The sequence below is a fragment of the Triturus cristatus genome, chromosome 12, assembly GCF_964204655.1.
Source record: "Triturus cristatus chromosome 12, aTriCri1.1, whole genome shotgun sequence".
Lineage (NCBI taxonomy): Eukaryota > Metazoa > Chordata > Amphibia > Caudata > Salamandridae > Triturus > Triturus cristatus.
This window is the reverse complement of record NC_140595.1, coordinates 721,643,046-721,670,323: the sequence shown is the minus strand read 5'-3', so window position 1 is coordinate 721,670,323 and position 27,278 is coordinate 721,643,046. Positions and strand designations below refer to the sequence as shown.

The 27,278-nt window shown below is 45.8% G+C and overlaps 4 non-coding genes across 4 annotated transcripts; 3 read left to right on the top strand and 1 right to left on the bottom strand.

Moving 5' to 3' along the window:
- The first annotated feature begins 9,691 nt into the window (after positions 1 to 9,691).
- On the top strand, positions 9,692 to 9,763 carry TRNAG-UCC (transfer RNA glycine (anticodon UCC)). Its single transcript has one exon. It is a non-coding gene; the product is annotated as a tRNA-Gly (tRNA).
- Positions 9,764 to 10,756: 993 nt separating this feature from the next.
- Positions 10,757 to 10,827, top strand: TRNAG-GCC (transfer RNA glycine (anticodon GCC)). The gene has a single exon. It is a non-coding gene; the product is annotated as a tRNA-Gly (tRNA).
- Positions 10,828 to 17,309: 6,482 nt separating this feature from the next.
- TRNAN-GUU (transfer RNA asparagine (anticodon GUU)) lies at positions 17,310 to 17,383 on the top strand. Its single transcript has one exon. It is a non-coding gene; the product is annotated as a tRNA-Asn (tRNA).
- Positions 17,384 to 26,901: 9,518 nt separating this feature from the next.
- On the bottom strand, positions 26,902 to 26,983 carry TRNAS-GCU (transfer RNA serine (anticodon GCU)). The gene has a single exon. It is a non-coding gene; the product is annotated as a tRNA-Ser (tRNA).
- Between the last annotated feature and the right edge of the window lie 295 nt (positions 26,984 to 27,278).

Below are 27,278 nucleotides of genomic sequence, written 5' to 3'. Positions count from 1 at the left end.
ATCGGACATAAAAAAATAATTTAAACAAGACATTTTATTGTGTGGAGCCGAATAATATGTAAATCCGTCTAATGATTGATTATGAAAATACCAACAGTCTATCAAGAAGTGTTCTTGTACCAAAGCTTGTAGTGCCTGGAACACCCTGGGCTTTTTCCCAAAATAGGGTTGGTCCACAGATAAATTAACATTAGCAGCTAAGTTGATATTGATATCTCCGCAGAGAAAAGTAGGGTATGGATACAAAGCTAATTCAGTATTCAAATGGTGCAGGATTGCCGGGTCATATAAATTTGCCCCATAAACTGTACAAACTGTATAAGACCTGGAGTTTAAGATTACCTCAGCAATCACCCACCTGCCTGCACTATCTTGACTAGTCCTTCTACATATACACAAGCCCTGTCGTGCCAAGACCGCCACCCCCCTGATCTTGGATGTTTGGCGTGAACAGCCGATTAATTCAAACCCAGGTATCCGAAGCATGCCCCGCTCATTCCAGGCAATATGAGACTCTTGAATACAGATCAGATCCAGCCGTAAGGCCGAGATCATCTTTGAAAATAGGGCCCTTTTCCTCCCATTATTTAACCCACAGATATTCCAGGAAGCTATCCTAATCTTTGCTTGTGCCATTCAACGTAGATACAAATACCTGCGCTATGATAATAGACATCTTCCTTCAAACCACTTCCTACAAATATATTTCCTGTATTTCCTGTAATAAATCCAGCATAAAATACTGAACTACACACAATTGGGTTGAACCACAAGCTTTTTTTAATACTCAATTTGACCCCCCTCCACCCAAAACACCCCCACACCGAGTGAGAGCCCCAACAGGACCCTACTCTGACCCACTCCCCCACCCCACCACCCCCAACCCTGCCAACCCCTACATACGGCAACAGGGCCTAAGCCCTTGTGATGGAGGAGCCGGTAAGACTCACACTCCTGAAGGCCATCACCACACTGCTTACAGAAAAAACCCTTGCAGTTTGCTTTCTTCTGGCTTCCGCTACTTCTTTTAACCATACAGTGCAGCTTGCAGAGCCAGTAAAGGGCCGTATAAGAAATACAAGCACGCGGCCTTATCGGACTTTAAATAAAAAGCCAGGACAACCCAGGACCACCCAAAGAAAAATCCCAGAAAAGGAAACGGGTAGAAAGGCTTGGATTGTTCAAATTATAATGTACGCCACCCAAGCATCACCCCAAATCTGACCATGCTCTCCCTTATAATGAATACAAGTAATCCTTGGCTTTAACTTCAGATTGAAAATATTTAACTTGGCCCTGAAAAATGACCTTCAGCTTTGAGGGGAAAAGTAAAAAAGCCTGAGCCCCCTTTGACTGAAATGGGGTGATTAGTTGGCGGAGGTGCCACCTTCGCTCTACAGTAGCGGGGCAAAGATCGGGGCGTACAAAAAACTGACACCCCTTTGCAGACCTCTTTCTATCCGGCCTGGCCAGGTCTTAAAGCTTCTCTCTGGACAAAAAGTTGTTCAAACAAATAAGGATAGCTCTCGGCTTGTCTAGAGCTTGACCGGAGACCTCACTCTGCCTAAATGGAAAACGATGAGCACGTAGCACCTCTGTCCCCCAGTCCCACTGCTGAATCTCTGGGAATGCTTCTGTAAGTAGTTCCACAATAAATTGCCGAGTATCTGATCCTTCTATCCCTTCAGGAACACCAAGGACCCATAGGTTGTTCCGGCGTGCCCTATTTTCAAGGTCTGTAAGTTTCCATAAGATATCGTCCCTTTGTGATTGAATAGTCGCGGTTAGATTTTTTTGTGAGCTCATGTCATCCTCAAGTGTGGAAATTCTCTCTTCGGCCTCGCCTATTCGCGCGGTGATTTCAGTGCAGGTTTTTACGAAACGCCGTATAGAATTCTGCATGCGACGACAAGCCCCTTGTGTCCGAGCACTTTCCTGCCTTGACTCTTCCCTATGAGCCATAATAGATTGGTAGATCACTGCCAGTGTAATTTCCGTTGAAGGGGAGCTCAGTACTGCACCACAATTAACAGCGTCTATTGATGTCAACCCCTGCGTGGGGGGGGTCTTCAGATGGGGTCCGTCCAGAAAAAGAATAATCCCAAGTTAGGGAACCTGTTTCCAGATGCTCCTGGTCTGGAGCTCTTACAGATTTCCGGACTGTGCCACTGACTGTATATGCTGGTTCACTGCTGTCCCAATCCCCTGGTTCACTAGCATCAGACCACTCCTTGCCATCTACAAGATCCTCCTCCTCCGAGGACATAGTGTGGTCCGAGAGAGAATAAAATTTGTCTACTGTATCGGCATCAGCCCTTACAGTCTGGGGCTTATGTTGCAAAAGTCCATACAAGTTAGTAATTACCGCCCCAGGTCCGCTGGTTAAGATGTCATCTACCGGGACTACAACTCCCAGAATACCTTCTGGCTGAGTGAGTCCCACTGGAGCCGGAGCCGGGTTAACCTCTCCAATACTCACAATCGGCTGACTAGGAACTATTCCCTCTGAGACTAGAGAAGTTGTAGAAGCAGTGAGGGCATTTGGGCGATTTTCGGCAAATTTCTTAGTTGTTTTAGTGATAAGCGCTGTTGCCGCCACAGCAGCTGATCTCTCTCGTTTTCTCCCAACAGTTTGTGGTGATTTTGACTGCTCCCCTGCCTTACAAAACATAATAGGAATGGTCTGACCTGATTTTTGAGTCCCGAGCATGGTGTTGACATCGGCAGGAGCTGTGCCCACTCCATCAATCAAGGAATCACCTCTTGCAGGAGAGAGTCTCAGACAAGCTCAACCGGCCATGGACTGGCCGCCATCTTGCCGCCGCCAATAGTTCTTAAAGATCAGACTTATTGGGTCTGACATGCTTATTAAAATACTTTTTGTTGTTCTTTATAAGCAGTAACAGGGAGGAAGGTGTTGCCAGGCAAAGAGTCAGAGGCCTAACCTCAAAGCTTTTAATGCAATGGTGGAAGTGAGGGAAAAAAGTAGGGGAACTGTGGGTGGAGAAGCAGAGGGTGGGAATACCCCGAGGATTGGGTCAGTGGGAGGAGTCAGAGGTGTGGCCAGAAAGTGCAAAACATCCCAATTTTTTATATTTGTTTGGCATTTCACTGACCAGTTACAGCTTATTACGTTATTTAATCAGTTGCGGCCGGCACAGATCGGAGGTAGGGTTGCGGGGCAAGCAGGTATAAAAAATAAAAACGTACCTTCTCGCCGCTTCCTCACCGCATCTCTCCTCCGTAGTCCTTCATCACTCAGCCTCAACAGGAAGCACACCCAGGCTCCCAGCCAGCCACTCACAACGCTGCCTTATCAGTATTGTGATGGGTCTGAGTGCCATGTTTAGGTGCTCAGAAACTGACTAGAAGTCTGTGCATCGTCTCCATGAAGGCTGTACTCTAGCCTGCATGGAGAACATGCGAAGGGCGAAAGACTGTTTTGGGCGGCCCGAGAGGGCCGGCCGGCAGTCATTGCACACTTAGGAGGGTGCTACCACTCCTCCCCCTCATGCAAAATTGAGGAAGTAGGAGATTAATAAAATTATAATAACGCAAGTTATTATCAATCGATTTCCCCCTTTGTTTCACTGTAAAAAAGCAGTGGGACGACGCTCTTCTGTCTTATAGGAGAAGCCGCCCCTGTGTTTAATTCAACCAATGGATTCATGTGTTTAGTTAAGGGTTAATATGAGTTATTGACATTAGAAAACATTCACAAAGTGGGATACGTTCCCAATAACAGAATGTCCCAAATACACTTAAAAGTGGAATCTCAAGCCATTTGTGTTCGAGTCATGGAGTTTCTGTCATCAGCACTTCTCCTCGCTTTTCCCACAAGAGCAGTTCAAACATGAATGGCAAAATAGCCCAGTTTGCAAATGTTTACCACATAATTATGGCTCTACCATATTTGCCACATAACACATCACCTGTTGCATAATCTGACAATTTTAACTAATAAATTGTTTGTAGCTCAAAAGGATCAAAAGTTACTAAAAAATTGGACTTGTGTTTCTGCGAAGTGGACAGCCCTTCACAAAGGTTGACTGGTCACCTTTCTCACTGCTGTATTTGTATGTTACACTGGTACTAATGAGGCAAAATCTTTGCAGAGACTGTTAGTATGTGTAAAAATGTCAAAATAATTAAGTATCAGAAAATAAACTGCATTACGCTGCAGCCTTTTTTTTCTGCATAAATGAGTCAAAACTGCGGCATAATTTGGTCCATCGCTGCATAATTCCAGTGGCCCCAAACCAGGCAGCACATGTTAAAAGTGCTTGTGCATGAAGCAGAGAGACTGTGAAATGTATGAACTTATGGGCAGATTTACAAGCCCCTTGCAACACTTTTGCGCCGCCGTAGCGTCACTTTTGTGATGCAGCGGCGGCGTAAACAATGCGGCTAATTTACAACGTGACGCATCTAGGGAGAGCCCTGCGTCACATTATGTACCTGCTCAGGTATAATGTATGCAGGGTGGGCTTTCCCACGCAGGAAAGCCTTGTAAAAGTGACGCAGCGAAAGCTGTAGGATTTCACAACGCCACTTCTAGGATGCCACTGCGTCAAAACCTTACGCCTACTTGAAGCAGGCGTAAGGAGTGACACATTATAATAAGTATAGGCCTCAACATGCCTTGCTGAAGTTGCGTTGTGCTTATGATTCGACTGCAGCAATGCGTGACTTTGGGCCAACAGATGCATCTGGATTTCTGATGCAAATGTCAATCCGTTTACCATGGTGCGCCGGATTGTAAATACAGCCCATCCATGGGGCGCAAGGGTATTGCAGGCTGGCGCAGGGAAACTGGCACATCTCTACAGCTGCGTCAGTTTCTTGTAAATCTGCCCCTTAGTATGGTGTGCGTGCAAATCCTGCATTGCTGATCCCTGGTGAGTTGCAACTACTACTGCTAAAACAAGGCCAATGAAAGTACCACTGGGTGAGGCGGACTGGCCTCAAGGGTCCTGTGACCTCGCTCTAGGGTGTGCTGCTTCATTGCCCTGCCAGTAAGACTAGAGGGGAACTTCAGTATGGAATGTGGTGGACAGGCCTTCAAGGTTCACCCACACTTGCAACTGCTAGGGTGCAGCTGCTGGTGCTAAGACACCAGGGCTTCCAGGGTCTAGCGGGGCCTTCTAAGGTCTAGCATGGGAATGTGCTCCTTCAGGAGAGTGGTCTGGTGGACTGGTCATGAGTGCTGAACCTGGTTCCCTAGTTCCAAATTCAGCAGCTCTGCCCATAGTGCCACATACTTTTTCCCACTAAACACCATCCTGCCCCATTAAGTAAAACTCACTGACTTCAACTACAATCCAATTGTACCCCACTATAAACAACTGGAAGCGACTTATTTCAAATTATGCACCAGACAAGAGTAATATGCTGCCTGAAAAAAAGTAATAACATCCTGTATAAAGCAAACACTTATAAGGAATGCAAGATTGAGTAAAGCATGTGAAATGTAAACAGGAACGACATGGTTACCTTAATGCTTTTACACTCATTATTCAGAAATCAGAGAGTGGTTTTGCCTGAAAAGTTGAGGACATGGCTACAGAGCCCAGAAGGGACCAGTTTCAATGTCCATTTCTTATGTCCTTACAAAACGCAAGCACTATGGTTTAAAAAGACCACAGAGGCACAGTACATATTTTGTTCTCCAGCCCACCAATCAACCAGGTATTGCAGTACCTCCAGGAATGGTGCACTTCCTACATGGGAAAAATAATGTTGATCAAAGAAAGACAAGAAAACAAAAGTAGCGGTTCACTGGCAAACTCTGTAAAGTGGCACTAATTCGTTTGGGTGTGAATGAAATCAAGCAGCCCACTTTGCGACAACTCTGTCTTGCTTTATTTAGTTATTTTTCATAATTTGAACCTTTTCTTTATCTCCATCCCAAGGCTGCACTTCGGAATAGAAAAATGTCAGAAAATGACAACATTTCCAGCAAATGTGTTTTTTGGTTTTGCATCCATTTTGCAGGGGAACAAATTAACGAAAGGGAGAAAGGGAGGGTGAGAACAGTGTCTTGAAGTCCCGGTTTTCAGCAAGTGAGAAGGACAAGACAAAAAGAGATGGAATAAGAGGAAGAAAGAGAAGGGAGGGGGCAGCTGCTAGCGGCAGAGCAGAAGTGGGACCTGTCCTTGTCTTCTCAGGGCAAGAAGGAGGAGGCAGAGTCCTTTCATTCTCTTCCCACCCCGCAGGTCCTAGAACGGCCACGAACACAGAGTCAAGTCAAGTCAAGTCTTTATTTCGATTTTTAGAAAAAAAATCATAAAAGACAACAAAGTTTAAAATGCAATTCATATTATCATTTACAGAGTAAAAACACAAATCAAATATGAAAACAATTTAACCTAAAAACAAGCAACAGGAGGAATTAAATCTACTAGCATAGTTTCATCTTCCTAGCCCTTATCGCCCAAGCCCACCCCAAGAATTTTGCCACAGCTATTACAATGGCGGGTTCTGTATCGGTCCTGAGCACCCTAAGAGCTGCAGAAGCTACCCTAAAGCCCAAGTTTTTACATGTAGGGACTAGCCATTTCTGGCGTGGTTGCCTATAGGATGGGCATACGAAGAAAAAATGGGCAGTTGTTTCTCTCGTGCCTAGACAAAACGGGAATAGACCATCCCAACCCTGCTTCCAACTGAGCATACAAAACCCTAATGGTAGGGACCCCACCCTGAATTGGTGATATAGCTTCCTTTCCAGGGTACTCCTAATAATATCCCAGTAAGGCTTGATAAACAAAGACAACTTAAACTCCAAGAAACCACTTGTTACAATACTAGTGCTCTGGGATAATCGCATCTGGTCAATATAAGACCAGTATGCTTCTTTTAGTTGCTTCTTGGAGGGGAACACAGCTGAGGACGGAGAGTCCCACAGGTTCCTCATCCCCATAGCTTTTAATGTAGACTTGAGTTCCCCTAACCACTGGATTCTATCAGAAGTATTTATTTTCTTGGCTTCGCTCAGAGCCCGAGTATACTGAGCCAGCTCAGGCGTTGTCCACAGCCGGCGCCAGTAGGCTATTGGACGGAACCGGGCCTGATCTCGGATGTTCCTACTTCCAGTATCCATATACAGGGGGAGTAATGGGGTGGTTTTAGGGAGTCCTAAAAGGGCTCTAAGAAAGTTGTTATGTGCTACGGCAAGGGGTGCTAAGTCACTGAAGCCCCACAACTCCGCACCATACAGAATCGAGGCCCCCACCTTGTTGTTGTAAATTTGCAGCGCTGGAGCAATGGGCTTGGATTTAGATTGCTTGTGTTCTCTAAGTAGAACTCCCACCAACTGGGAGTGCTTCAAATTCATTATATCAATGTGTGGTTTCCAGGAAAAGTTTTTACCCATAGTTAACCGTAGGTACATAAATGCATCAATTTGATCCAGGGGGGCCTGATCTAAGCTAACCCTCCCCCTCACTATTTTGGTCTTATGAAAAAACCATAAATGTTGTTTTTGACACATTTATAACTAAATCCTGGTCACGACAGAAGGCCTCAAAGCAATTGAGTGCGTCATACAATCTCCTTTGTGTTTGCGATAACAACAAAGTGTCATCAGTGAACATCAATAGGGGAGTATGGAGACCCGCAATTCTTGGTGCATTTGTAGGTTGCTCATCAAAGTAGTGTGTAACCACATTGATGAACAACGAGAAAAGAGTGGGGGCCAGGACGCACCCCTGTCTGACTCCCAATCCAACCTTAAATTTACTTGTCACATTCCCCTGCTTCCCCCAACGTACTTGTGCGCAGTTATCATGGTGAAGTTTGACGATAATGTTTAAAAGTGCTGGCAATAGCCCCATCAAGCGCAGCGCCTGCCATAATTTGGCACGTGGAACCATGTTGAAAGCTGTCTTTAAATCAATAAAAGCAGCGTACAGCGATCCCCCGCCCAAAGTTACTACCTTCCAGTGAATAGCCACCAATCGAGAAGCCTGGTCGATGGTACCATTGTGGGAGCGAAAACCGGCCTGTAAAGGTGTTAATATTTCATTTTCCTCTATCCAATTTTGGAGTCTACCCAGGACCAGTCTAGCTACCACTTTCTGGATACTATCTATCAGACTAATGGGCCTATAATTATTCGGGAGATCCCCCTTCTTGAATATGGGAACAATCTCCGCTCCTGCCCATGTTTTTGGTAGTGACGCTCCACTCGCCACAGCATTAGCCAGGAATAGAATATACGTAGCCCAGGTTTCAGGGTCTGATAAGAACAGATCCGCCGGGACACAAACTGGGCCCGGGGCTTTTCCGCGTGGAATAAGTTTCAAAATTCTAAAGACCTCTATTTTTGTGAAGCAGACAGCAGGTTCTTGAGTTAGGTCCATTGGGACCGAGAAATCACTAGGGGGCCCCCTGAATTGTGCTTCTACATGTGAAACCCCTTCTGGGGAGACATTATTTTCGGGAGTGTTAGGAATGTCGCGCCTCCCCCATTTTAAAATATTCCAAAATCTCATCATGTCCCTATCTCTACTAGCCTCCAACAAATCCAGCCAATGTTTCTCCTCCCAAGCACTGCGAGCTATCTTTTGCTGCTCTCTGTATAGACGGCGAGCCAGTCGCGTTGCTTGCCCATCGCGAAGATTGATGGCCTTAGCCAAAGTCTTATATGCCTTCCTACATAAGCCGTTGTACCAGGAGGCTCTGCGGGATTGGGGTCTCTTCTTCTCTATCTGTGGTTTTGTAAAATACATTTTAAGGTCCCCAAACAGTTTTTCATGCGTCCCAACCATCATGTTGTTAAGAGACTCCTGGGAATCACAGGCCGGGAGAGAGAGAAGAGCAGCATCAGCGGGAGCTTTCATTGAATCCCTGGCCTCGTCATTTTCAGCAACATATTGCCACCAAACTCTTCTCATATTCTTTGCAAGGACTAAATCGTCTGGAATTATGTTATTGGACCATTGGGGTGGTAGTGTAGCCAAGGATAGAGATTTGAAACTCATATCTAATGGATCATGGTCACTCTCACATCACGGGAGGATCACCATGTCCAACAGCAGTGGCCAGAGAGGCATACTCTAAATAAAATAATCAATGCGACTGCTTCTAGGACCCACACGGAAAGTATTCCCAGCCATCCTGTCCGAGGTGGTTCTCCCATTTGCAGCCCTGAAACCTTTAGCAAGGCAAAGACAGAGTCTTTATCTGTAGGCCATGGCTATTTCCGCCGTCCTTCGACGCATGTTTAAAATTAAAAAGTAGGAGAATGGATTCTATTAAATGAAAGAGGCAGGGGCACGATGTGCCCTGCCGATCCCTCCCACTTCGACCACTGTTTTAATACAGCCTTTTGGCCTGGGCACAGGCCCGCTGAACTTGATAACCAGTCCATCAGTGTAGTGAGACTAGAAAGATTGAATCCAGACCCTCTGGTGTCAATACACGTTCAGCATGAGTAGAAGTTGCATAGATCCAGCCTGGAAACCTGTCTGGTGTCTTCTAGTGAGGACTCATCTTCCAGCTGCAGCTGTTGAGGGTGGTTAAACTGTTGAACAATGTAGGCTTGTAGCAAAGAAAGAGTGGAATATGTTCACCTGCCTGTCTCCAGAATCATTTCAAATCACATTTGAAATACCTTCTCACATACCTGCTGTATATCCTTGGAATAAAACATGCCCAAAAATCAAGCATTGGAAAGATGCAAACTAGCCAAGCGTTGGTGGTATAGTGGTGAGCATAGCTGCCTTCCAAGCAGTTGACCCGGGTTCGATTCCCGGCCAACGCAGCTTGCGCTTTTTAATATTTTATATTTTGCTATTACGAATGCAGATAGAGTTTTTCATTCAGTCTTTAGGTCTTAAATAGGAAAAAAGTTTTTTTTTCATTAAGTTTGCTCTTTAATATTATAGCTACGATTTTTTTTCTTCATTGAAACTTACAAATCGGTGTACTGAAGATGCGGGGTGCCAGCTACGAGAGAAAGGTGTCGGTTTGTGGTCAGTGGGTTTACTTTGGGTCACATGAAGCAGACTTTAGCTTTCTACTCTGTTCGTCGTCATTTCGTGCGGTATCTTTTTAAATCCGTCCATGGCCGTGGCTGGCGCTGGTTGATCCGGTGGATCCGCAATTCATGTTTTAATGGAACGGGAGATTCTTAAACAGCCCAACTAGCTAGCGTGTATGTAATGTTTCATTATGGAGAGTCCAATTTTCCTAAAACATGGAATACTTAAATGCTTGTATTCTCCTCAGAGGACAAACAGAAATAGTAAGGATGGCTGACGTGATGTGTTGAAGATATTTCGAGTTGTTGCCCCGGGTTGTGGGCGACCTACAACCAGTGAGGAGCAGGGGAATATTCTTAAAGTCGTGCAGACAACGTGGGCAAGACTGGAAGGGTGTGGGCTGAGGGGGAAACCTCGCACAGCTGCAAAATGGTCCCTTGCAGTGAGACATCTTTAGCCGGCCCTTTGATTTATGCCGCGCAAATAAATGGCATTTAGGCAATTGTACTTTCCTGTTTACAAAATGTATGCATGTGCTAAAAAATGTGAAATTCTAAAATGCATTTCTATAGAGAAACCTAAGGCTGGTTGAAGATGTCATACTGATAACCAGCCCTTTAACTACTGGTCAACTCACTGTATCACACCTGACAACTCTTGCTTACAAGTAGTTTATAAAAACGTATCAGGGAAAATAAAACTACAAACATATGATGCACAATATCGGATTGTTCTTTGTACACATATCACCTGGAGCGGATGCATTTCCCTAAGCATTGGTGGTTCAGTGGTAGAATTCTCGCCTGCCACGCGGGAGGCCCGGGTTCGATTCCCGGCCAATGCAACTAATGTTTTTTGGTCGGAAATTTATACAAGCTCTTAGTCCGTTTTTCAAAGATTGTAAATGAATGTACACACGATTATGCAAACAGAGCCCTACATTAATTATTTCCTTATGTGTGACCGAGAACAGATCACTTAAATCATCCATTGGAAGCAGCAGCAGGGTCTCCCGCCAGCGCCCCTGGTGTTTCATGTGAACATGTTCACCCCATCATGCCACGTCTGCAACTCAGTGGTACAAACATAAGATGGCCCCTTTACAAAGATGAGTTCCTGCTTATGATGGGCTTGATATGTGAATACTTACACCAATAAAGGCCATTTATACACCAAACAGTATATTTTGGGTACTTAATAAGTGATTATCACAACTTCTTAAATCAAAGCCACCCCTTTATTAAGGATGGATTGGAATATTGGGTTGGAATCTGATAGCATTGAAATGTATGCTTTTTAGGTCACATGCAAGAGTTTTCTGATAGCACAAAAGCCTCTAAGGTTTTTTTCTACCATGGTTAGAACTTGTGACCTCTGCGCTAAACAAGGCTACCAGCATTACATTGTTTATAATTTATGCGATTCTGCAATCCCTGTATATACTCCTGTCTGCAATCTCTTTACAATCAGACGTGTGACACTTGCAGTCGCCTATTATAAAGAACTGACCGCGCTGCTCAACTGTAATAACGTATTACAGTTGAGTTCTGATGTCAGCATGCCTGCTGCCACAGCCTGCAACTGAGGGGAAAGGCAGGCGAGGTCATGCTGCATAATTAAAACAGCTGCTCAGAGAACGAAAATGATTCCTTTTCTTTCTTCTGCTGTTGTTCTAGCTGTACAGGGACAAGCACAAATGGGATATTTATTGCAACATGTTTATTTTTTTGCACTCTGTGGGTAATCATAGAAAAGTTAGGGTCTTTCTGCATTTTTCTACAGATTATACAAATATTTTTTGATGATAAAATGGCTTGCATTAAGTAGGTTCTAATATCTTTTGGCAACAAATATCCAACCGCTTTATTGAAGTATTTAATTTTGCACTAAATATTCCATTTTATTTCTTCATGTTTTCAAACATGCTCTCTCTTTCATGAAAGAGCTATGTACAGAGGATGTAAATTGTTTGTGGGAAAGGTGAGTGGAGTGACTATATACTATAAGGGATAAAGCACTCCCTGCCCTACATGATAAGGATATTGCAAGTCACCTCGGAGTTCCACAACCTTATAAGGAACTCTGCCTTTGGCCTCATTCTTCTATATGATAATGGAACTCCTCAGGGACAGGCAATAGCCTTTTAATCAATGGCATGAGGGACTTTATGCCATGTACCTTACTAAGCTATCAAACATGGAATACTAGCCTGTGACACGCTGGCTGTATGCAATGCCATGAATAAGGCAAATTAACCCTTCACGTGGTTTTATCGTTCAAACCTATGTCCACTGATTACACATTTATCTCTGTTGTTATTGCTGTAACTACCTGAGATCTGTGAACAGTATTATAGACCAGGTGCCCTAACCCATAAAGCTATCTTAAAACATAGGGGCATATTAGCAAGGGCTGGCGATATAATTATCGCCGCTTTAGCGTCCGTTTTTGGGCGAAAAGCGGCGATAATTATATCGCAATATCATCAAGGACACGCTAGCACGTGTTTCCTTGATGTAGAGCCAGTTTTTTCACAGCCTCGCATCGCTAATGAGATGCAAAAGAGGCGTGGCTGTGAAAACAACACATGTTACTATCGTGAAGGCAGCTTTGTGATATTAACAAGGAGGTGCAGCGATAAAAAAAATCATGCTACCTCATCCTTAACTCAGGAATTTAACGTCTGTTAAATTCCTGACTAAGGCATACTTTTGATGAGAGATGGATTATGCTGATAGGACCACAGGGTCGTATCAGCAATGTTATCTCTGTTTTCAATGGAACAACGCTGGATAACCAGCGATGTTCCATTGAAAACACCGCTAACGCTGAAATATTATCGCCATAGCGCTATGCGCTGTAAATATAGCGTTATCATGGCGATAATATTCAGTGATAGCCGGCGAGAATATTTCTATCGCTATGTATGGCCAGCGATAATTATCGCTGGCTGTTGATAATATGCCCCATAGTCTGTTTGTGATAAATAAAGTAAGATGGTGCAACGTACAATCATACTATTCCTTATTGTCGATTTCTTTAGAGACATACTGTGTAAAAACAAATCAAGATGTATTAGTAATCAGCTGGTGGGTCATGGGCACATTTTCATTGACTCTGCTCCTCGCGGCCTCTCCTGGCATGAGGGCAGTGTTTGCTCACTGGGCCACGGGACTTAAACTGCTCCTCACCGGTGTGGTCCAACCAGAAGGAAACTGGTCCAGTTTGTCCAGATGCAGGCCCTGTGCCTGCTGTGCGGTAGCACGAGACGCATCTCACTGATAGATTGCCTTGTGGTCAAGTTCTCAGCAGATGTGGCCTGCGGGTTCGAGCTGGTCTGTTCTTATTTCAGCAGGACCAAGGCTATTTGAACCAGGTTGGTCCATGTTTGGAGCGCTGCAGTGAGCAAAAAAAACAAAAGTGCTGGATTGGGGCCCAAAGTACCAGTGGCTGAACTTAATTCACACATCCAACCCTTCACTTTGTGAGTTTTCTCAATGAAACACACCAAGTGTGATGGGTTTGCCCAGACTAAAGCTGCACCTCACTCATGAGTCCCAACAAGGCTGAAACCAAACCCTGATGTTTGTGAACGTTTCAGAGTGTGGAGACGTGGTCCTCTGGTCTGGATTGTTCCTGATGGAGCAGGACTAAGGCCGGGTACCGAAATTTGGGTCCATCCTTGGAGGGACGCACTGAGCGATACAATATGGAATTACCAGTGGCCGACATTAATTCAATCATCTCAGCTATCATTTTTTGTTTTTCCATGTCATTATTTGACTTCATTATTGTCTCTGAAACTTAGCAGTATTGGCTAAGAGACTGCAATCTGTACATTGATCCAGGCAGGAGCTTACAATTGTAATGGTCCTGGCCCTTTGATCCTGGAAGCTATTCGTGCATGGACAAAATTCGGGCCCAGCACACCTGGAAAACTTACCATGGGGCAACATTCATTTACCAGCACTAGTTTGTGCCAGAGATTGGAAAAATAAAGTTTTTTTCCTGGAACAGCTAGAACGATTAGAACCTATGAGAAATGTTAATTCACATGGCACGCACCCACTTTCGCTCTACTAAAAATATCCACTCATCATTTCTTGAAAAGCTTATGGGTTTGTAGCAATGGTTAGTGCCAGGCTCCAAGTTTTTATCCTTCATGAGCCACATGCACACCTGGGAAGATGGATCCTGTATCGCTTATGCCCAAGAAGTCGTTGATACCATGGATAACCTGGACTTTGCGCAAATGACACATCAGCATCACCCACGATGCGGACACAGCCTTAGATTTTAATTTGCTCAGTTTCTGGACTTTGAAATATCTGATTAACTGCCTGTCTCCCGGTTGCATCAAACCTACCAAAATTTCACCATCCTCAATAAATGATGTGGTAAATTGAATAGGCTAGGGCAATGGTTCCCAAACTTTTGACTCCTGAGGACCCCCATTGAGTCACCACTGGAAGCCGGGGACCCCCAAGCAATTTGTAGGATTTACATTTCAAACATTAAAACATTAAAATAGTAATTCGAAAAAAATAAACAAACGTGCATACAAAACAAATACTCAAATTACTAAGGATTTTAGGGGCATATTTACAAGTCCCTATCACCATGGGAACGTCACTTTTTGCGATGTTCCTGTGGCAATAGGGGCTTTGCCTTATTTACAAGGCAGCGTTAAGCCACTTATTGTGGCTTAACGCTGCCTTGTAAATAAGGACCCCTTTCACGCGATGCTTAGCGTGAAAAAGGTGGGCAGTGGGAGTTGCAGTGGGCGTTTCACTCCAACACCCATTGATTTTGACGCTGCCCTCTATTTACAAGGTCAGCTTAAATAGGAGACAGCACCAGAATTAAGACCATGAAAAACCTGGTCTTAACTTGGTGAAATGAGGAAAAATTATTCGTGTGTAGTGAGAAGAATCACCTTCTCGCAGACAAGGGCACTCAGTAAACCATGAAACTGATAAAGTTTCTTCAACAATTTATTTACTTCATAGATTGAGTTTCGACAATTGAGTCTCTCGTTGAAATATCATTTCCAAATGTAATCATACATAACAAAGAATTGTTCTTCTTGAGCACATTAGACATCCACCCAATGCATTTCGGGTCAATAATCTGACCCTTCTTCAGGGGTCTACAAATGAAATGAAACAGGACCATTAAGTTCACTATCCCAAACAAATGAAATAACTCTGGACAGTTAAATCAATGCATAAAAAATCACGTGTATAGACCAAAATACATAAACTGTGATGAAGACAAACCAAATGAAAGAAAATTAACAAAACGAGCGGTAAATAAATATTTAAACTAGAGAGCAGAAAATGAACGGAAGTGAACAATACATGCGGGAAATAAATGTGTAATTTAAAAAAATGCCTTATTTCTCCTTGTTTTTGCTTTTTCTAACGGAAAAAGCAAAACACCTTTGATTGGTTATGTTCAGGATGGTGACCCTTCCTGCACATAAACAATCTTTAATAAAAACGACGTTTTGTAACTTCCATGTGTGCTGCATTAGGCAGCACACATAGAAGTGACAAAACGGCATTACAAAATTGTTCATGTGCAGGAAGTGGGAACATAGCAGCATCAGGATAATGATAGACTGGGAATAAACATATGTTGCTAACTTTTACCCTGCAGTTTGCAAGCAGCTCTTTGATGACAGTTTATAGGACACTGCTAGATTACGATTGTTCCTTATGAATTGCACAGTGACGAAAGAATCTCTGTGACAAAATCAGTAGCCCACTGACCTATGCACATAAAATACTGTTTTTTAAAATGCATTGTACTCGTTCTTTGCATAGGCGTATTAACCCTCTGTGTCACATTAGATAAGTCAAAGCTGCCACTAGACAAAACTCTCATCTCTCTCCAACAGGTACATTAATCACTGGCATTTTCTTGACACTTTTATAGTTGCTCGAAAACTGCTAATTTTACAAGGAACTTTGCAGTGCTTTTAAAATTGCTGCCTGCGGACCCCCTGGGAATGTGCCACGGACCCCTGGGGGTCCTCGGACCCCAGTTTGGGAAACACTGGGCTAGGGGAAATTTTTTATCATGCCAGCATGATCTCACATACTTTCTGGCATTTCACATTATGCATTATTGCATGAAATATCTGAAATTATGCCATTAGGCCATGTTGTGTTATTTCAAGTCTGGTCGGGTAAACATCCTTTCACAGGAGCACAGGAACAATGTCAAGAACAGAATGTGAGTGACTGTCGTTTGTGGCTTTTGTGTTTTTTGCACTATTTTGCGTGAAATATTTTCCTACGTCCAAAAGGAAGTGAGGATGCATTTTGCACTTAAATATTGCTACAAATGCCAGCTTTTTATTGCCCATAATTTTGCATACTTCTTCCAAAACTTTGCATTATTTATGGAAAGGAAATTACACAATGTTCACACACCCCTAGAATTGAATCCACTAGCTGAGAAACTAGTCAGTGTGTGGGACAGAAACCTGTCCAAGATCAGCGCTGTCATTTATGCCCTGGTACTCCAGTGCAGGTCTGTACACCTTCGGATACTGCACTGGCACTGCAAAACCCCTACCCCTATCAGAAAGCCCAGCTAATATACGATAATCTAGATTGGTGATCAATAAATCCTGCACAGATAAACTTCTCCTGAAATGTTGAAGAGCCCCGGAAAGGTGCTTAAGGAAATCAAACCTCCCCAATGAGCACACAAAATACTGGCTTTATGATTAGAAGAGCAGGGGTGCCCTTCCATAAAGCCCATCCCCCTCCCCCCCCCCCCCCTTCCTGTATAGCCAGACTCCTTCACCCAAGGAGTATTCAAGGGACTAACAATACCAACACCCTTCACCCCAGGCTCAGCCCCTGTGGCCTGTGATTGTGCGACGGCTGCAAGGTATCTATGAGGCAAAAGAGACAGACTTGGGCCTGAGATCTCAACATCTGACATTCATGAGACCACACCTGTGAGAGGTCGGGTCACCCTCATAATATCAATTGAAGTCCAATTACCCCTCGAATTGAAAGCTGCAATGACAAAGCCAACAAACAAACTGTGCCGAACCTGCTTTACTGGCAACTAACGCAGGTTAACAATAACTCACTTAAATCCAAAAATGCTCCCCCCACCCCCCCACCCAAATAACCCCCTGTGCTCAACTTGAAGACTAGGTCATATACATTCCATCGTGTAACGTTTGTGGTGTAGCTAAGATAATCAAATTAATGATGACAGCATTACAAAAATTCATATACAGACACAGAAACATACCGTGGTGTACACTAAAATAGTGATTGAAACATGGTAGTTGCAGCAGTCTCTGTGGCGCAATCGGTTAGCGCGTTCGGCTGTTAACCGAAAGGTTGGTGGTTCAAGCCCACCCAGGGACGGGTATATTTTTACCGTACCTGAACTTCAGGTGAAAATGTGTTTTATTTATATCTCGAAGTTACATTTAAGACACACCTTCCTCTTGCCGTACAAAGGAAAACGAAATTAAAATTTAACGATCATATATTGATGCAAAAGGAAGAATTCCAGTCATTCAATTCAACTGATTTGCGCGAGGAGGAAATTATCAACGAAATAAAGAAGCTGGGTGACAGCGCTTGATTGCATTATGGGGCGTATGGTGACAGTATGAGCAGTAACACCCAAACGGTGAGTTTTGTATTAAAACCTCTAATTGTATGTTTCACTGCTGGTGTTACCTGGAGCTGTCTATTGTGTGCAGGTCGCCTGGCGTTCCGAGGCATGGGCTTTCGGGACATTACATTTCGGGTGTAGCACAGCGACATCTCGAGGCCATGTATGGAATTGGCACCGGCTGAGGCTGATAATGAAGTGCATAATTACAAAGCATGGTAAAAATAAGTTTGAAAGTTAAGTACGCAAGGGGGCATATTCTCAAGGAGCTATCGCCGAGTTATCAGCACTTTATCGCAGCCAAAGTGGCAATAAAATTACCGCCCCATTCACAAGCTGGTGCAAACAGCCCATACCACCAGATTTCCTACGATAGCGCCCTCAAAAAACATCGCCACAGATGACCACGGCAACTATCGCTAATGAGATGAAGAGTAGGCGTTCCCGAGCAAAAAGCTGCGACAACACCACACCCCAACATTCTCAACGACCAGCCGCATCTGCGATAAGACCACAAAACATGCGATAAGGCGAGTTAGCAGCAGGAAATTAACTCGTACCTGGTGCAAAATCAGACGACAATCTGCAACAGAAAAGGGAGCCCAGACCACAGCCACACATGAAGACCAACAGACGCCCTGGAGCCACTGATCATGCAGCTTGGAGCCCCAACAGGGCCCCAACACCCACCGCCACCACCACCTGGACCACAACCACCCCCGAAATCCTCTCCCTCAGACCACCACAGAGGCAGCGTGGACAAAGACAGCGGACCCCCAGGAAACGCACCAGCCTCACAGACCCAACACCTGACAATTTCATTGCCCACTACAGGCCCAAAAGGACAACCATCCTACGCATCCTGACCATCATCGCCCAACAGGCTCACGGCACCAACACAGCGGACAACCAACAAGCACGTAGCCTTGGGCGTGGTTCTCTTCCGGAATACTCTTCTCTGCTAGGGTGGCACCTCTCACCCCACCACAAGGCCGATGCCGTCCTTGTGAGCAGAGTTGCCTGCGATCCTGTGCGCCTGCTGTACCCTGGCCCGCTGGACCCCCAACCCATCAGGCCCGCCCCTGCGCAGCCAGGCCATACTGATCACCTGCTGACACTGGTGTGTGTCAAAGAGGGCCCACCACGTGCCGGCGCAAGCTCCAAGCCCGAGGCCCGCGACCTTGTCAGCCTCCTCAGACCATCACGGCCTCCACGACAGAGGCCCGCTTTACTCCTTTGTCGTTGACGTACTCTACTGCTGCCTCCGGCCTACACTACGGTCAAGTAGGTCACACATTGGAACTGAGTATTGATTATGCAATGGCAGAAGACACACTTCATGGCCGAATCATATCTGTGTTCTCCCTTCTATGTGGTGCCACCAACTCTGGGCATAGCATTCGAACGACAGCTGTCTGTGGCCCCTTGCTGACTACTGCCTTCGGCCTACACTGAGTTCGAGTAGGTCACACACTTGGAACTGAGTCTTGATACATGTATGCAAGAGTCCATATCATTGCAAGCAGGGAGAGGTGTAAGAGGAAGATGCGGTTCATTCTGGAGGAGAAAAGGATCACCGTTACGGAGGTGATCGAACACTGCCGACAACTGCTCTGGTGTCACTGACTCTGTGCATCGCGGGCCAACTACACGTGGCTGTGTGCCCATGTGGACCGCTGTCTCCGGCCTACACTGCAGTCTAGCAGGCCTCACACCAATCCAATCCAGTCCGTACCAGGCTGAACACGTCATTGTCGCTGACTGAACACCCGCTCAGCTCTGGTGCTTCTACCTCCATCAACCACAAGTCACCCCCTCATGCCATTTCAACATCGTGTGTCAGAGTTCCCGGAGGAGCTCGCTGAACAGCGGTTGGCTCGCGCTGACCGCTGACTCTGGCCTACACTGCGATCAAGTAGGTCACACATTTGGAACTCAGTCATGATCTGTTTATGACATACTTGATATCATTGTACTGGCCTCATCGCAGACTGCGTCCCCTTGCTGCGCCGATGCCACTAAGTCTGTCCCCCGACATCCATGGACACTTTCTTGTTGAACTCTGGTGGCGACTGAGTCCATGGACTGGGGGTTGTCGTCACCATCATGTCGGTGATACAGACTTTGTGGCAAAAAATGAGGCTGTAGCATTCCACTCCTCTATTTGCTGCTTCCGGACGGCTTCTGCCCTCTGCATCATGCCCTGGAGGACACCTTCCACTGTCCCCCACAAGCCTGTGCCACATCCACCTTGGACATGAACGAGGACCCGCTCATCACTTCATGTGCCCCTATCTCAGTGCCCCACAAGTCATCGTTCCTTTGCGGGTGTGCCTGTGCCTCCCTCCCGTATCGCATCCGGGGGCACTGACTCTGTGCAGCATCAGTCAGGGACCCTGTCTGCTGAGATATTGGATGGCCTCTGAGACGGTGATCTTGGGTCATCAACGCCATGTGTCTGTGGCCCTGCGCTGTCCGCTGCCTCCGGACTGAAATGCGGTCCACCAGGGCTCACACATCAATACAAGTCCTGACCGGACCGGACGTCGCATCACCACAGGAGGCACACGCCACCACCGCCAGGGCCACCTCCAGAAGACAACTGCCAGAGTTGAAAGTGTCTTGCTGCCAGACTATCAGAGTTGGACACACCTGTTGTGGATGCCAACATCTGCCTGATACCCTGCTCTCCACTCCAAGTGCCACTGACTCAGAGCACCACGACTCATGGACCATTCCGGATTGAGTTGTGTGCTGTAGAGAGGTCACGCAGCAATGTCACCTCAGGCAGTGTGGGAGACCTGGCACGAAGATGAGGATGATGATGCAGGTGTAACACACACCACTGCAGCTTCATCAGGTATTTACCGAAGGGACACATTCCTAGACATTTCCTTCACATGTGCAAGCTCAGCTCAGGTGCCCCAACATCAGCGCACTGCAACTCACGGACACTTATGTTTGCATGTTGGGTGGCCTCTGTACTTGCTCCAGCTACCAAAATGATGCTCCACGTTTGCCTCTGTAATGCTGGTGTTTTTGGTTTTTGTTTCCATAGTGTTGACTGTACAAGTTGTTGCCAGCACCAGCCACTCCGTGCTGGCTGGCTTACACTCACCCCACACACATCCAGCACAGGCGTCACTGTATATGTGTCCCTGCCAATAAAGGAGCCGGGCGCTCGTGCCCGCAGCCAGTTCCACGAATTATCTCAGTGTGTCTGTGTGGTCATGATGTATGCATGAGGGTCCCTGTACCCACAACATTACATTGTGCTGTGTACAGCGTGCGCAACCATGTTACCTCTGGCAGCCGGTAAGGCCATGGACATGCAGCTTTGTCGTCACCCGCTCAGTGCGTGGGAGGAGTGGACTGGGCCGTCGTACGGAGGTACAGCGTGGGGGTGTGAATGATGATTCCTCGGCTCTGGGCATTGTTCGTTGCAGGAAGTAGGCCTGTGTCTCTGTCAAGGTGTGGGTCTCCTTTGTGGGGTGTAGGTGGTCCCTGGTGGGACTTGAACACCCACGTGTGTGATCTAGTTCAGCTTCCATGTGCTCTGACCCCACCCGTACCTGTTCAGCCACCTCCCTTTGGCATTCTGACACCTGGCATTGGAATGAGATGTGTGCCGAGGTGGAGTGTTGGGAGCCAGACGTGGAGGCGGGTGCTTCCTGCTGTGTGGTCTGTGCAGGGGTTGGTGTCTCCTCTATCTGGCTTGGCTGCACTTCTCCTGGGGTTGGGTCACCTAAGATGTCCATGGGCTGTTGTAGGACGTCGGTGTCGAAGGTGTGGTTGTCCTCTCCAACGTCACTGATGAGTAGTGTGGTCTGCTCTGCTGGAGGTGTTGTTTGTCCCTATGCAATGAGAAGGGGATATGCATGTTGACATTGTGTTGACATGTGTGTTGGCGCATTCTTCTGGTTTACAAGCAGATTGTATGACGTTGTTCATTGTGACTGTTTGGGAGGTGCAGTATGTTTGATGTGGTATTGTTGACATTTGGACTACGTGACGTAGGTGAGGTTGTACATGTACGTTTCCATCTCCCCTATTCCTGCTATGTTAGATGTGATTGGCCTGTGTCTGCACATGAGCGGACCCAGTTGTGTCCTTTGTTCTGCAGTGTTGGTGTTGCACTTTGTTCCACATTGTCATTGGATGTGCTGTTGTTGCTATGTATGTGTGCTGCAGTGTGCCACGGTGATCAGGGACATGATCCAGGGTCATTGTGGTTGTGCAGTGTGCTACAAATCGTCGTGCATGTGTGCCATTGTGCCCATCTCCCCCCCTCCGTACCGCCAGTCCCTGGTCGTTACTGACCCGGTTGATGTTGTCAGTTCCTATCGAGCTGTGTCCGGACTCCCAACTCCGTGCGCCGTCTCCACCCTGATGACTGTGCCTCCATTTCCTCCGGCTCCTCCTGTGGTGCAGGACTCCCACCTCCTGTCGCCATTGCTGCCTTCCTGTGGGCAGTGGGTTTGTACTTAGTTTGACTTTTCACATCGTGCCAGCGCCTCTTGTCCTCCTCCATAGGCGTCCTCGACACTACGACTGCATTCACGTTTGTCATGTTGTTGTTCAGTGGATGGTGGTGTTCTGTCCCCTCCGTCCCGCTGATCTGGTTTTCCTGCGGACTGCACCCCGTCTGCCTCTTCCTCTTCTCCTTGGCTGTCCCCGACCATGGGGTTCCTTGGAGGTGGTCTGTAGGGCTTGTGGGGTTCGCGTTGGCCTCTGCACTTGGTCTGGGAGCATCCATGGGGCTACGCGGTTTCTTTTTTTCTCCCTTTGATTTTTTAAAATGCTTTTATGGTGCATTTTCCCACATGACGCGTGGGATTCGCAGGCCTGTCGCTGGTTATCTCTGATTTTTGAATCGTGGGTGGCCCCATCGCTACTTTTTTGCATTGGTGTTTCGCATTTTTGCGGCATCGCGTTATGTTTAATGCGATCATTTGACGCGTTATCATGTGACTATCGCATGGTGCCACCAGCTTGGGAATAGTACGTTAACACAGCGTTGTTTTCCCGCGATAAACTGCCATATGCAAAGTTGTGCTAAATTAAATTTGCGATGGTTATCACACGTTTTTGAGAATATACCCCAATGAGTAAAAAACTAAAAATAGGGGAGGTGATAAAGTTGGTCGTCGGTAGCACAATAAATGGAAGAGGGAGAGAAAATTAAGTTACTGGAATAACTTGGTACAGACTGTGGGAACACGTTCGAGTCTCAGCATTTACTAACATCCTGTGATTCTGAGCAAATCACTTTATCTCCTCTTACTAAAAATGAATGTGTCACGTTTAATGTAACTAGCTGGAGCTCATGCAAAGCGCTCCAAACCCTGCGAGCTGACTTTGCGATTCGCGCTACATGCAGTTTATTTGCAGCCTTTTTTTAATATTTAGCGCAAACTATTTACAACAAGCATTGGCATAGCCAATAGGTCTCGCTTTTGGGACCTTATAAGTATTTAGTTTTGCAGCACAATATCCTTGGTGCAACAACATCAGCTGTTGCATGGCTAAACCTTGTACCTTATAAGTGTTTAGCCATGCAACAGTTGATGTTGTTGCACCAAGGATATTGTGCTGCAAAACTAAATACTTATAAGGTCCCAAAAGCGAGACCTATTGGCAATGACAATGCTTGTTACAATACAGGCTCTCTGCAATCGAAATGTAAATAAATTCTTTCACGAAGGAAAAAAGTTAGTATTATACCACTCAAGAAACAGAAGCTGATTCAGCGACATTTTGTAATGTACCTAGTAAAAGAACACTTGGGACACTGACTTTTTAATGCGTTGATGAAGCAACAGTGAAGGGGAAAGTCATTGGTGCAGAGAGGCCATCTTGTTGTAAGTGGAGAAGTGTGGTTCAATGGTTAGAGCGGCAGACTTTGATGCAGAGCTCTGGTCCGGGACCAGGGTTTGATTCCTGCCTTGGTGGGGTCTCGGGTTAAAATAATTCCTCGGACCTGATATTCTCGCCTCAGTACCTATTCTAATCATGGGTCCCACGCTGCAACTCTGGGCAATAGCTTGCTTAATCTCCACAATGGCCCCAACAGTGCTGCGATGCCTGGCTTCACCATGGGGGTGCACAGGAGTGGAAACTTCACAGGGAAAGCCAGGAAGGGTTCCTACAGCGGTATGAGTACGAGGTGGTGAGTCGTGCGCTATACAAGTACCAAGTTTACAGTTTAGTTTTTTTTCAATGTTAAATCCCACACATGTGCGTGCACACGAAGAGTGCTCTCCACGCTCCATTGCAAAGTCTGACTGACCAAATGAGAAACAAAACAACACATTCAGTACTAGACAGAGTTATCTGCTTGCTCCTTTAACCTGTAACTCTACATATTTTACGTAGGCAGCCAAACTGACCAGTTGTTAACTGCTGTGGCACCTGTACTGGTGACAAAATTAGGTTATCGTATGCACTGCTAGCAAAGGCAGTTCTATAGCTTCGCCTGCCTTTTAAGGTCTCAAATATATTGAAGGAAATAGGACAAGATTGTAAGGCACTCTCGGCATCTTCTTCTCACCTCCAGTCCACTCAAGATATGCAAGAAGTAATACAAGCATTTGCAATGCAATATGCCTCGCATTTACGCATGTTTGAGCTATTGGCATTGTAAATGGCAATACCTTTTATTTGTGTTTTCGTTTTTAAAACATAAATGAAAGGCATGTCATTTACAATACTAATAGCTTAAACTCGCGTAAATGCGAGACCTATTGCATTGAAAATGCTTGTTACACAGGTTACAGATCGCTGATGAACCATACCATTTAGCTAGGAAGGGATTTTGAAGAAGCAGGCCCTGCCTCTGCAGTATCCAAAAACGGCAGACTCCATGCAGCAGATTCCAAGAATTTAAGCCTGTGCGTTGGCTTTAGGGACTTTTAGAAATTCTGTTACTTTGAAAGTCAAGAAGCAGAAAGCCTGCTGTGATTCCTTGAACCCATGCACAATGCACTGAGGAAGCTCTCCATTAAACAGCAGACACCCAACTCTGCATTTGTAAAGTGTCAGTAGAGCAACCTTTCTCTCCAGAGGGACATGATTACAGTGGCAAAGAAAACGTTATATTGAAAAAGGGACATCGGGCAGAGCATTCAGAGGCCCATGAGATCGCTATGTTTCCCTCCCCACCGATGCTCTAAGCTGCGATTAGCACAGTGAACTCTGTACCACTTTGACTGATGCCGCTTTGCAAATGGTTACCATCTTAAAGAGAAAAAGTTGGTACTTGCAACCACAGCTACAATCACAATCCACTGATACATTTCCTTGTTAACCCCTTCCCCGCTCATGACGGAACCGCTCCATCATGAGCCATGGTTGCCGTGTGCTCATGACGGAGCGGTTCCGTCATGCCGCGACCGTTGGCGGCCGCTCCGCCCACGCGGCGCTGTTTCCCCGCCTGTGCGGGCGGACAATGCAACTGGGCGGAATCATGATGGAACCACTCCGTCATAAGCACAGCTCAACCGTGGCTCATGACGGAGTGGCTCCGTCATGAGCACAGCGCCACCGCGCTGCCCCCCCACACCCCCCAGCGCTGCGGCGGAATTCCCGCCGCAGCGAAGGGGTTAATCTCAAGAAAGTGGGTAACTCCTCTTTTGTGAACAATGACCTTGTGTATGGCAAATTTCCGTGCAAGCTTTGAGGGGAATAAAAACGTCTAATACATCTCATCTCCTGTGAGGTGAAAATTGATCAGTCCAGCGACAGGGTTACAATATTCGAGCCTTGTGCACTACAAGTCTTGTGATAAGAGGCATAAAATGCATATTTATGTACAGTTAAAAAGCGGCGGGATGGCAGGTTTATAGAAATAGTCAAAGTTCCTATAGAAATAAACATGGTAGTGATAGTCGCATTTTCTGCGGAAACCGTGTTACTCAAAAATACGTTTTATTAAGAGAATAACAGAGTCTCTGCAGTTTATTTACAACACGTTTATATAAAGGCAATTGAATGCAGGAAACCACTTAGCAGTGAAAGTGGTAGGGACAAACAGAGAAGCAGTAGTACTAAACTAGGAGTTGTGTGTTGTAAGTAGGCAGGAAAACTGTTGTTAAAAATGTAGGCACTGGTGCAATTCCAAGATTGAGAAACATAACTGTTATTACTGAAGCAAGTGAAATGGGACCAGAACACATAGATGTGGGGTGGCAATGCACCCCAAATCGTGGCTGTCATGTATTTTTTAACAGACGATTAGGGGAGGTCGCATTTTCCAATCTTTCAAAGGGGTCATGAAACCCTTTTTATGCCACTACCGGGACAAAAACAAACAACCGATTTCTACAGAGCATGCACTTGAAAAAAGTAGAAGTGCAAAAGGCCAACTTAGCAACTGCAAAAATGCAGAGAATTATTATTTCAATATTTTCCTATTTCGGTTATACACATTATTCTTAAGTGTGGTCATTGTCCTGGTTATGCGCTCACGTTTCGAATTGACGGAGAACCTTGATATCTGTGCCAGATTTTTAGGATACTGAAATGAGACAAATATACATGATATAAATAACAAGCATTGGCCGCGCGGGAAAAGGAAAGTGATCGCGTGAAAAACATAAAAGCAGGGGTGCGTGCGCGCTGGAAAACTCGCGAGTCGTGCGTGCGCAGCACCACCAAAAGTGAAAGCAATCATGCTCCAGATGGCGCCTCGGGAGCTGAAAGCTGTGCACGTTCATGCTCGCGTGAACGCAAGCTTTAGGCCAGCAAAAGCCGGTGGGTAGCACTTTGAAAACCCGTATACTAAATGTCTCGCCTGAGTCAGCGCATGTGCTGGCTCAGGCGAGACCTAAAAAGTGCTAAAAATATATAGCGCAGACTTGGACCAAGTGCAAGTGCAATGAAGCACCTTACATAAGATGACATTACACAAGATCAGAATTTTTGGTTGTTTTAGGCACAGAAACACAGGACATGTCAAGGTGTTTGCACCACTTTAAAGGAATGCCGGCACTAATCTTCAGGGTCAGTGCTGAGCAGCGAGAACAGCAAGGGGCATATTATCAAGAAAGGCGATAAAATTATCGCCGCTTTAGCGGCAGAAAACTGCTGCTAAAACGTCGATAATGGGCTTGATAATATGCTCTATGGAATTCCAACTGAAGCCCATGTTAGATGTCCTTCACATCTAACATGGGCTTCAATTGGAATTCCATAGAGCATATTATCAAGCCCATTTATTGCCTTTCTTGATAATTTGCCCCCAAATTCGTCAAGGAAAAATAATCGACGAGGGTGGGATTCGAACCCACGCGTGCAGAGCACAATGGATTAGCAGTCCATCGCCTTAACCACTCGGCCACCTCGTCCTCTGGCTGCGTGTTCGTTACCAGCTCATTATGATTTTTGAGCTCCTCATGGACTGGGGTTTTGCCTGGTGTTATTTACTGAAATAAAGTAGTATAACAAGAAGAAGCCTGATGTTCTCAATGAATAAAAACAAATATCCAGTCCTCTGGTGTAGCACACCTCTTGAGTAACATTTTTTCTGCCTGAAGGGTTTTCATAATTCGTGCCAACGGACACTGTAACCAGCCCTATTGCGGAGTGTGTCAGTCCATGCAGTCTCAGATTAAGAGTGCAGCTCCACTGGGAGAAAATGAT